The sequence below is a fragment of the Lucilia cuprina genome, chromosome 6 (genome assembly GCF_022045245.1).
Source record: "Lucilia cuprina isolate Lc7/37 chromosome 6, ASM2204524v1, whole genome shotgun sequence".
NCBI lineage: Eukaryota > Metazoa > Arthropoda > Insecta > Diptera > Calliphoridae > Lucilia > Lucilia cuprina.
In genome coordinates this window covers 7,155,149-7,167,180 of record NC_060954.1, presented here as the reverse complement: position 1 = coordinate 7,167,180, position 12,032 = coordinate 7,155,149, and positions in this window count along the sequence as shown.

Sequence of the window (12,032 nt, the reverse complement as noted above, 5' to 3'; positions counted from 1 at the left end):
CTAGAACAGAACTAGAACAGAACTAGAACAGAACTAGAACTAGAACAGAACTAGAACAGAACTAGAACAGAACTAGAACAGAACTAGAAAAGAACTAGAACAGAACTAAAACAGAACTAAAATAGAACTACAACAGAACTAGCACAGAACTAGAACAGAACTAGAACAGAACTAGAACAGAACTAGAACAGAACTAGAACATAACTAGAACAGAACTAGAACAGAACTAGAACAGAACTAGAACAGAACTAGAACAGAACTAGAACAGAACTAGAACAGAACTAGAACAGAACTAGAACAGAACTAGAACAGAACTAGAACAGAACTAGAACAGAACTAGAACAGAACTAGAATAGAACTAGAACAGAACTAGAACAGAACTAGAACAGAACTAGAACATAACTAGAACAGAACTAGAACAGAACTAGAATAGAACTTGAACAGAACTAGAACAGAACTAGAACACAACTAGAACATAACTAGAACAGAACTAGAACAGAACTTGAACAGAACTAGAGCAGAACTAGAACAGAACTAGAGCAGAACTAGAACACGTCTAGAACAGAACAAAAACACAACTACAACAGAACCAGAACTGAACTAGAAATTAACTAGAACTGAACTACAGCAGAACTAAAACAGAACTAGAATAGAACTAGAACACAACTAGAACTGAACTAAAACAGAACCAAAGCAGAACTAAAACATTAGATTAAAACTTAACAAAAACTCCAAAGATTATCTGAGAATGACAGATTCAAACTAGCTCAAACTAAACTCTCAAGTAGTTTACAACATTTTTGACATGCTCTGTCATATTTTGGCTTACAAATTTTTTCAATCATTTGCTTCCTACTTAAAAAAAAACTCCATATTTACCTCAAATGCTATTAAACTGTCATAATCATAAGTTTTATTTAACAACAACCGCAAGGTATATTGTCAATGTCAAAAAGTTAAACGCTCAACTCTTTTGTTTCACTTACTTGCTGCTCTTCTCACTTCCTTCTATAAAACATTCTGCTTGACTTGACCGTAATGATCGACACTTTTCTCTAACCCACTCAATGTTTGTTTTCAACAAAAACATCAATCATACCGTTTGGACATTTGAACAGGAAGTTGGTCGCTATTGATTGAGGATAGTGCTGTTTGGTCAAAAGCATTTGCCATAAAAGGTTTTTTTTCAAGTTTTAATGGGATGTATAGTATTTGATATCCTTTTTTTGATGTTGTTTTGTATAACAAGGGGCTATAAAATATTTTTAGGTTCTAAATATTTTTCAAAAGTGTCATCATTCCACAACTTTGTTAGCTCTTTATTAAAAGAATTTTATGTGTTTTTATTCCTTTGTTTGTTTCCTGTTTTAGAATGCGAAATATTTGTAAGAGAAGTGAGGACAGCAACTGGTTTGGTCCTTTATATAAGGACTATTTACTCATTATATTGTTAAAATGCTTTAAAATAAAAACCATTTGTTTTTTTTCTGTCTACAAATAGACCAAACAAATGAATTGTAAAAATGAGCAAACGCTTGGTTAAATACCAAATAAAACTTTTTTTCATAGAATAAAAAAAAAAAAATAAAATTGTCTGTCCTTCCAAAAAAAAAAAAAAAGAAAAAACGCCAAGTATTTTAAATATTTCGTTATTTTTATGTATTTTGTTATAAAAGTGATTTTTATGACATTTACAAAAGCCAACCGAAGAAAAGCAACAAAAATAAAAAATTTGGTTGAATTTTTATGATTAAGATACACATTTATTATTTGACTAGATTAACCAGAGACCAAATAGATAAAATACACAAAAACACAGTGACTAACACGGTGTGCCAAAAGCAGAGCAATAGCCACACTCTGTCTGTGTTTGTGTTGAAATCAGTGTGTATATTGTCAAAAGCTTTTGAAGATTATTATGAATGTCTAAGAGTAGAAGGAATTCTTTTCTTTTTATGACCAAATACAAAATATACTTAATAAAATATTTGATGTTTATGATGATGTTGTTGTTGAAATAAAAAGGCCAAACGACAGGTTGGTATTTAGTTTATTAGGGTGGTAAGAGAGAGGGTGTGGTGTATTTTTTATTTCTAATAAAATTTGAAAAATATTTAAATATCTTTAAGAGGCATAAATTTAAAGAGTTTTAAAGAGCTTTTAACATTTTGTGGCAAAATTTTAAATTTTAATTGCAAGCTAATGATATTGTCGAAATTAGAAATACACAAAGCTTTTTAATCTTAAACAATATTACAATTTATTAGTAAAAAAGCTTATTTAAGCTTTAATAACACTTTTATTTCCAACTCTTGAAAGAACCCAATATTTAATAAAATTGTTATTTTAAAAGGTTTTCTTAAAAAAAACTTTACAAAAAGTCTTAATGTTTAGCGGAGAAACAGCATATAAAAGCTTTAATATAAAAGCTTTAATATAAAAGCTTTAATAACACCATTCTTCGAAACTTTCGAAAGAACTATAAAGTGTTTTATTAAAGCTAAATAGCTTTAATATAAAAAAAAGCTTTTACATACAATTTTAATATAAAATTGATTAAGCAAAAGCTTTTTTATGTAAAAATGATTTATCAAAAACTTAAAAAAAAAATTATGAAGACAAAGTTTTTATACAAAAGTTTTACAAAAAATTTGTTTTCAAAGCTTTGGGAAAAGTTTTTTGTTCATAAAATAGCTTTTACACAAGTTTTTATCCAAAGCTTTTATAAAAAGATTTTATGTAAAGCTTTTGGAAGAGTTTAAAGCTTCTGAAAAAGTTATAAAGTAAGAAATATCCGATTTTTCCAAAAAAAAAAAAACTGAATAAAAACTATTTCGAAAGTCATTTAGAAAAGCTTTTTCATAAAACGTTTGGTAAAACTCGAAAAGGCTTTTAAATAAAGTGTTTGGTAGAACTCGAAAATGCTTTTAAAGAAAACTTTAAAAAGTTCACAGAAAAACTGTACAATTTTTTTAGATTTTACTTTTTTTACAAACAGCTTTTAATAGCTTTTACAGATTGATTTAAAAAGCTTTTACAGATAGCTTTAAAAAGCTTTTAAATATAGTTTTAAATAGTTTTTACAGAATACTTTAAAAAGCTTTTAAGGAAACTTAAAACAACTTAAAATATCTTTAACTGAAATTTTAAAAAAAAGCTTTTACAGAAAGCTTTAACCACACTGAGAAAGCTTTTAAAATATTCATACCAAACATTAGTTTTCGTATATTTTCTTTACATTATTTTGATATTTTCCATCAAAATTATTTTCCATATAAATTATCCTCAAAATCATGTTGTTTTATGTTTAGTCTTGCAACAACAATCACAAATATGTTTCATTTGTTTTTTTTAAGTTTTTTGTTACTTTCCCCTTAGAAAACCTTAATAATTACCTAAAATTTAGTTTATTTGTCATGTTTCTTTTCCTCCAAAGAACCATCAATAATTTTTGGTATGTTTAGGTTTAATTCAAAACAAAAATCATACCCATTGCCTGCTAAAACAAACTGTAAAACGGAAGAAAATATTGTATAGAGAAAAACACTTTTTCCTAAAAGAAACAAAGAATTTGTTGTGAAAAAAGTAACACACTGTCAAACCAATCAAATCATTGAAACAAACTAAGCTAACAAACAGTTTGAAAGAGACGGACAGACAGACAGACAGATAAAACCGCAATTCAGTCAAAAGTTGTTAAATGACAAGCCAAGCATTTTACACAGCCCAGACATATAAAACAAATCCTAAAAATGTTCAAATCAAAACCACACAATTTTCAATTTCAGTTACATTTTATAGGGCTGTTAAATACAAGTATTGACTTTTTAAAACAAAAATAAAAAACAACAACCACAAACGGAAGACAAATGTGAAAAAACTTTCAATCTAACAAATAACATGCAGGACTAAGTAAATGAAAATTCTAGGAAAAACTTTGATCAAAAGCTTACAATGCTGTATTAGTCTCTGCGAATGCTTCTTACTTTCTCCCCTTCTCTTTTTATAGCATTTTTTTTGTATTTATTTTATTTTGATATAAAACCAAAGCAAAAGGTAAATATTCAAATACTTCTAAAAATCATTTAAAAGAACTTTTACTAAACAAATAAACAATAACAATTTCTTTTTTTGATTTCTATAAACATTATCTTTTTAAGCTCCAACTTTTGGTCTATTGTACTTATTTGCTTATTGAAAAAGAAAACGCTAGACAGAATCACATTATCAAACCATATTCAAGGACAGGAAAAAAAGACAAAGATACTCTCAGTTGTCATTACTAAAATCAACAACAATAATAAAAAAAGGATTTCTTTTGTTTCTTGTTTATTAGACCAAAGTATAAAATTTGACTTAAGGTCTTGATTATTAACTTACAAAGTCAAAGTATTTAAGGATTTGTTTGGGAAAGTACTAAGGGATTTGTATTCTTAAATATATTAACAGAAATGTATGGAAAGTTTTAAAGCTTAAAGTCCTAAGCTTTTAGTATTAAAACTCATTTTATCTAAAGCTTTAATATAAAAAGTATTTAAACAAGTTTTTAAATAAAAACTATTTTGAAAATATTTTTGTGAAAATGTTGTATGAAAAGCTTTCACCAAAAGTTTTATTAAGAAAAGCTTTAAAAAAGCTTTTTTAATATAAAAAACTTTTGTATAAAAATATTGTTAAAAATCGTTTTAATTACAAAAGATTTACACATGTAAGAAATTGAAAAAAAAACTTGAATAAAAACTTCTAGCAAAAGCTTTTATATAAATATATTGATAAAATTCTTTAATATTGTAAAAGCTTTTTTTTTGGCAAAATGCAAAGAGTTTTATTAGGAAAGGCTTTAACAAAGATATTTTAATATAAAAAACTTTTACCAAAAGCTTTTGTATAAAAATATTGTTAAAAATTGTTAATTTTTTGTTTATAATATTACAAAAGCTTTTACAATTATAAGAAATTGAAAAAACAAAATTTAATAAAAACTTCTATCAAAATCTTTTATATAAATATATTAATAAAATTCTTTAATATTGTAAAAGTTTTTTGGGGGGAAAATGGTAGAAAAAGCTTTAACAAGGAAATTTTAATATAAAAACAAGTAGGAAAGTATAGTCGGACATGGCCGACCATATGATACCCTACACCATGAGTATATTTTTAAAATTTTTACTTTTATAAAATTTTTATTTTTTGTAAAGAAACTTTTATGTTGAATATTACCATAATTCCAAAATATTTAAGCCATTTATTGATAAAAAACTAAAATTTCTAAATGAGGCTTTATATAGGTAAAATATGGGCCGATCCTCGGTAAATTTGGGAAAAGGATATATTTCTAAATAACAGTTAGTTTTGTTGAGTTTCATTGCGATACAAATGGTTACAAGTCAATTTTAGACGTTTAAGTCATTTTTTGAAGGGGGGTTTGTATGGGGGCTAGGGTCAAATATAGGCCGATCCTTACGAAAATCTGCAGTATCATTTATACTTATATAAAACTTATTTGTGCCAATTTTTAGAGAGATAACAGTGCCTTGTGCCAAAAAACATGATTGGTCCAAATTTCATCAAATTATCTTGAAAATTGCGGCCTGTACCTTGCGCACAAGGTTTACATGGACAGCCAGCCAGCCGGACAGACGGACGGACGGACGGACATGTCTTAATCGACTCAAAAAATGATTCTGAATCGATCGGTATACTTTAAGGTGGGTATTGGACCAATATTTTTGTATGTTACAAACATCAGCACAAACGTATAATACCCTCCCCACTATAGTGGTGTAGGGTATAAACAGCAATTAAAATTAAAGTGCTAAATATTACAAAAGCTTTTACAAATATAAGATATTTTTAAACAAACTTGAACATAAAATTGGTTTAAAGTTATAAAAGTTATTAAAGTAATAAAATTCTTTGAATATAAACGTTTAAAAAAAGCTTTAAGATAAAAAAGATTTTAAAAAAGCTCAATTATAAAATAAGCTTTAACAAGAAGCTTTCATAAAGTCATATATTATAAAAAGGCATTTTTAAAAGCTTGACAATTTTAAAAAAGCATTAAAAAAAAGCTTTAATAAAGAGTTTTTAAAAGCTTTAAAGAAAAGCTATAATATATATAATAAAGTCATACATATTTTCTTATATAAAAAGTTTATAAAAGCTCAGTTGTAAAAGAAGCTTTAACAAGAAGCCTTTATAAAGTCATACATTATAAAAAAGCTTAACAGTTTTTAAAAATATTTTAAAAAGCTTTAATATTAAACAATTTGGAAAAAGCTTTAGCAAGAAGCTTTAATAAAGTCATATTTTATAAAAAAAAGAGTTTTCAAAAGCTTTATAGTGATATAGAAAGTTGCAGAAGAGCTTTTTAGATAAAAAAAGAAGCTTAACTACGATATTAACAAGAACGGCTTAAAAAAAATTATGTAATTTAAGAAAAAAAAGCTTTTTTAAAAACATTAGCATATAAAGGTTCTAACAAAAAGCTTTATTATAAAAAAGCTTAAACAAAAAAAATATAAATATAGAAAAGCTTCTACAAAAGACAGTTTTAACAGAAAAGGCTTTCTATAAAGATTAGGTTTCAATACTCAAGTTCTAGGAGTTTATTTTAGTATAAAAAATACTTTTGTGAAAAAAGCTTTTACCAAAAGCTATTACATAAACAATTTTTGCAAAGATTTCTATTGTATAAAGATTTTTTTAAGCTTTTACAAAATTCTGTCAGTCTTTTTTTTTTGACAACTACATATTAGAGCTTTTCTTAAAGTTTAAAACATTTTTCTTTCTATTTTCCCTTAAAGCTTTATAATACTTATTGCTTTTGATATGTTGTGTTAACACAAAATTTGTAACAAATTAAATTTAAATAATTATTTTAAATTTATTCAAACAATTTATTTAAACAAATTGAGGGTTTTAAGCTTTCGCTAATAATATATTTGAAAATTATTACTTTAAAAAGCTTAACAATATTTCATAAACTCTAAAAATGTCAAAAAAAGGAGTTATAATTTGTTAACACTTACATATAGAGGGAAAAAATATGAACTTTTTTTTGCGGCAGGAAAAAAAAAACTTTTAACATGAAATAGAGTTTTGCCCGTAATACACCCTGGTATAGAAGTCAAATGTTGTCACATTTTTATATTTTATGCAACGATAGAAAAAAATAAGCGATGATGATATTTATTTAGTTTAGTCTATACAGCAGTTTTGTGTATAGAACAGTACAATAGAAAAGTTATGGAACAGATATTTTTAACAAATTTCCTAATAATATAAAAAAGCTTTTGGGACTTTATAACTTCTTAAAGTATAATTAATTTTAGGATAATTTTTTAAAGAAATTATTATAATTTGTTGGTCTAACTTTTATTACCCACTGTCTGTATGTTGTGAAAATTATTGTGTACAAAATTGTTCGACAACTAAATGTATTTATAGCTTAAGTGTGAAACTAAACACACTCGATTTTCGTTTGAAACAGCAAAAATATCCATGACTGTTGCATTTCAATCGATGTTGTGGGTGGGTGGTTGTATGGAGTGGAGTGGGAAAGCCAACAAAAACTTAACTATACTACACTCTACAACAGCAGACGAGACGTATAACTACAATTTCATACCAGAAGTTTCAAATAAACTTTTTCAATTTTATACTTTCAGTATTATTTTTTCTTTTCTTCTGACTCCACAGCAAATATGTTGATGTATGTATGTGTATATGTGAGAAAAATCGTATTGAATTTCACAGAATTATAAAAAAAATGAAAATAATTCAATATTTATTGCTTGTTAAAATTGTATAAAGTATTGGGGGAAAAATAGAAAAAATAACAAACTCGACACGACTCGAACTTGACAAAAAGAAAAAAATATTAAAATCAGCTATCGCTTTAACAAGAAACAAATAAAAAAAAATTGCAGAAAAATGAATATCGTAACTAAAACGACAAACAAATTTATTTAAATATTAAATAATTTTTATAAATTCATTTCAAAATTGACAATCAATTGTAAGCTTTTTTAAGCTAAATAAAGCTATTAAGATGTTGAAATATTAAAACGAGTCAATTAAATAATGCAGATATTTTGTTCATATATAAAAGCTTTTCTAACTATTGCAAAATATTGCTACAAAAGCTTTTTATTAAAAAAATTTAGTAGAAGCTTTTGTTTATTCGAGTTTTTTTTGCAAAAATCTTGCTACAAACTTTTTTTTAAACTTGTTTTGTAAAACCTTTCTAATAAGCTTTTTTCTCTCTTTGTTAGAACTTACATATTAACCACCGTATTCATAATGATATTAAGCACCTATTATAGGTTTATTACACACACATTTTCCATACAAAATTCCTAGAATAAATCATCAATACTAAGCATTTGTGAAATTTAGGTTTAAAGCTTTTTCTTTAAGCTTTTCATAAAAGCTTTCGTAATTAAAGTTTTAAATAAATCACTTTGTAATAACTTAAAGCTTTTTGTAACAACATTTTCTTTAAAGCTTTTTGGAAAAAAACTTTTTAAATCTCTTTGTAAAATATTTAAAAAAGTTCAATTTTATATTAAAACGTTTTACATTGATATTTTAGAAAAGCTTTTAGAAAAGCCTTTAAGAAAAAGCTTTTGTTTAATGAAGCTTTTCAAAATAGCATTTTTGTTATTTGATTTATCGTGAAACATTTTTTTATATCTGAAAAATTACAGAAAAGCTTTTATATTAAAACTTTAAGGAAAAGCTTTTGTGCTTTTAGAAAATTCTTTTTACTTAACCTCTTATAAAGTTCAATTTCATTTTAAAACGTTTAACATTGATATTTTAGAAAACCTTAAAAAAATTTTCTTATTAAAGTTTTAAGAAAAAGCTTTTATATATATTAAAGCTATGAGCATTTTATAAATAAAGCTTATAGTTATTTTTTTATAGTGAACAATTTTTTATACTGGAAAAAATTATACAAAAGCTTTTATATTAAAATTCAAAAAAAGCTTTTGTGCCTTTTCAAAAAAATTTAGTTTAGAGCTTTAAAATAAAGCTTTTTTATTAAAGCTTATAGGAAAAGCCTTTTTTATTAAAGCTTATAGAAAAAGCTTTTATTTATAAAAGCTTATTGAAAAAGCTTTTATTTATAAAAGCTTATTGAAAAAGCTTTTATTTATAAAAGCTTATATAAAAAGCTTTTTATAAAAGTTTATATGAAAAGCTTTTATTTATAAAAGCTTATAGGAAAGGTTTTTATTTATTAAAGCTTTTATTTATAAAAGCTTAAAGAAAAAGCTTTTATTTATTAAAGCTCATAGAAAAAGCTTTTATTTAATAATGCTTATAGAAAAAGCTGTTATTTATTAAAGCTTATAGAAAAAGCTTTTATTTATTAAAGCTTATAGAAAAAGCTTTTAATTATTAAAACTTATAGAAAAAAACTTTTATTTATTAAAGCTTTTCGAAAAAGCTTTTATTTATTAATGATTATAGAAAAAGCTTGTATTTATTAAAGCTTATAGAAAAAGCTTTTATTTATTAAAGCTTATAGTAAAAGCTTTTATTTATTAAAGCTTATAGAAAAGCTTTTATTTATTAAAGCTTAAAGTAATAGCTTTTTGTTATATTGTGAAAAATTCTTTTACACCGAAAAAAATACAGAAAAGCTTTTATATTCGAACTTTAAGAAAAAGCTTTTTTATTAAAAAAAATAATTTTTAACTTTATTTATCAATTTACAAAGAATATTACTTGCTATTAAAATGTATAGACTAACTAACTTTTAAATAAAGCTCTTTTTTATGAAAGCTTTTGAAAAAAAAAGAAACTTTTTTTATCAATTCTTTAAAAAACAAGTTTGTAAATTAAAAATTTCACATAAAGCTTTTATTCCTTAAAAATTTTATTTAAAGCGTTTGTTTATTCAAAAGTTTTGAAAAAGCTTTCGTATATTAAAGATATTTTAAAAGTTTTATAAAAAAACTTTCACAAAAAGCTTTTATTCCTTAAAGAAACGTTTTTTGTTTAAAAAAATGTAATGAAAAATAATATTTTCAATTAAAAGTTTCCTTTCTGCATTTTCAGCAAAACTTTTGAAATTGTTTAGAGAAGCTTGCTCAATAATAAACTTAATATATTAAAGCTTTTTTGGCATCTTTTTTAATAAAATTTAAAAGGAAATCTTTATTAAAAATATTTTTAATATTGAAATAGTTTTTAATCTGAAACATGTAAATAATTTGAGGTGCTGTTGTCCATTAAAGCTTTCTAGTTAGATTTCATTAAAGTTCTATTAAACTTGGTTAAATAGTCAACTTTTTTATCTTTCTTTTTTTTTAATATTATTACCTCGATATTCATTAAACCTTAGACCATAAATTTTAGCAAGTAATTGAAAACTTATTAAAGTTTTTCTCTACCCTGATGAAAGTAAGAAAAACAAGAAAAATTAAAAACTTTTCCATTAGATATTAACTAAAGCTATACTCAGCAACTAAAACTTTAAAATTAACATTTTTTTAAGCAAAAAGCTTTTTTGCTTTAGCAATAAACTATCACTTAAAATGCTAATGACATTGTCATTAAAGTTGTGGTAAGAAAATGAAGTGTTTAAAACGGTGGTATTTTTAATTTTTATTTTTTTTTCTATAGAAAAAAGTTGGCTGGTTGAAACCATTGCCAACACACCATCATAATCGTTATCAACAACCAAAAAATCTTTCATTCCTCCAAAGCTTAAAGAAAAACTTTGTTATTCTATAAGCACCAGAGTAAAGAAAAAAAGTGAGATAAAATTGACGATTACGTTTAAGTTTTTGTTTAAGGTAATTTATTTTTCAAGGAATTTTTAAAAATAAGGAGTGTACATTGTAAATAAGAATAGAAGAAGGCGTTACAGGAAATTAAATATTATTCAAAGTTTTAATTTAAAATACCAAAAGTAACTTTTAATAAGTTGCTTATTTTCATTTAATACAAACATTAAAGCTTAAAGAAAATTTTTAAAATTTTATATAATGACTCCACTTTCAAAAGTTTATTTTTCATTCCAAAATGTCAATACTCTTTTGCTTAGTTGTCGTTTCACATGTGCTCTCTCTTTAACCAGTCTCCAGCAAATTAAAACTCCCACTTATGCAAGTATCTGCTAACTTCTTAACAAACAACAAACTTAACTGCCTACTTAATGGCTTTAGTATTTAAAGCATACTTTTGGGTGTTTTGCTAATTAATTTCCAAAACCATTTATCTCTAAACTTTATTGTCGTTTTAATTCTTAGCTATTTATATTTTCTTGCTTTATTTTATCTGCAATCATGTTGTTCAATTATTGACTTTGGTATTGGTTTGTTTAAAACGATGTTTTTAAATTTTTTTCTAAAACAACTTTTCTTAAAACTTTTACTTGTAGTTTTCTTGGTCATTTTTTATTTTTTATTTTTTTTTTGTCTAGATATTTATCTTGTTAAAGCTAAAGACAGCAATTTTACAGCTAAAGGGAAGATAGAAGAAAATATGTTTGTTTTAAAGTAAAGCAAGTTTGTTAGAGTATAAGTATTTATAAGTCAAGCATTACAACACAACATCCATGTAATCTATAAGGTAAATAGTATTTTTCAACGTAATCTGTGTTGTTGTGTTCTTACTGTTTTCTTATTATTTTTCATTATTGTCTCCGAGCAGGTTTGTTGTGTGTTTTCAACAAGATTTTTAATTTAAATTTTTAACTAATATTTATTTATAAGAAAAAATTTATAGAGCGTAAAATTGCTTTCATAAAAAAATATATACAAAAACAAACACGGATATAATCACATCAGAGGTGGAAACTTGAACTCAAGTAAAATTTAACTAAAACTGAACTAGAACTGAACTAGAACTGAACTAGAACTGAACTAGAACTGAACTAGAACTTAACTAGAACTAAACTAGAACTAAACTGGAACTAGAACAGAATTAGAACAGAACTAGAACAGAACTAGAACAGAACTAGAACAGAACTAGAACAGAACTAGAACAGAACTAGAACAGAACTAGAACAGAAC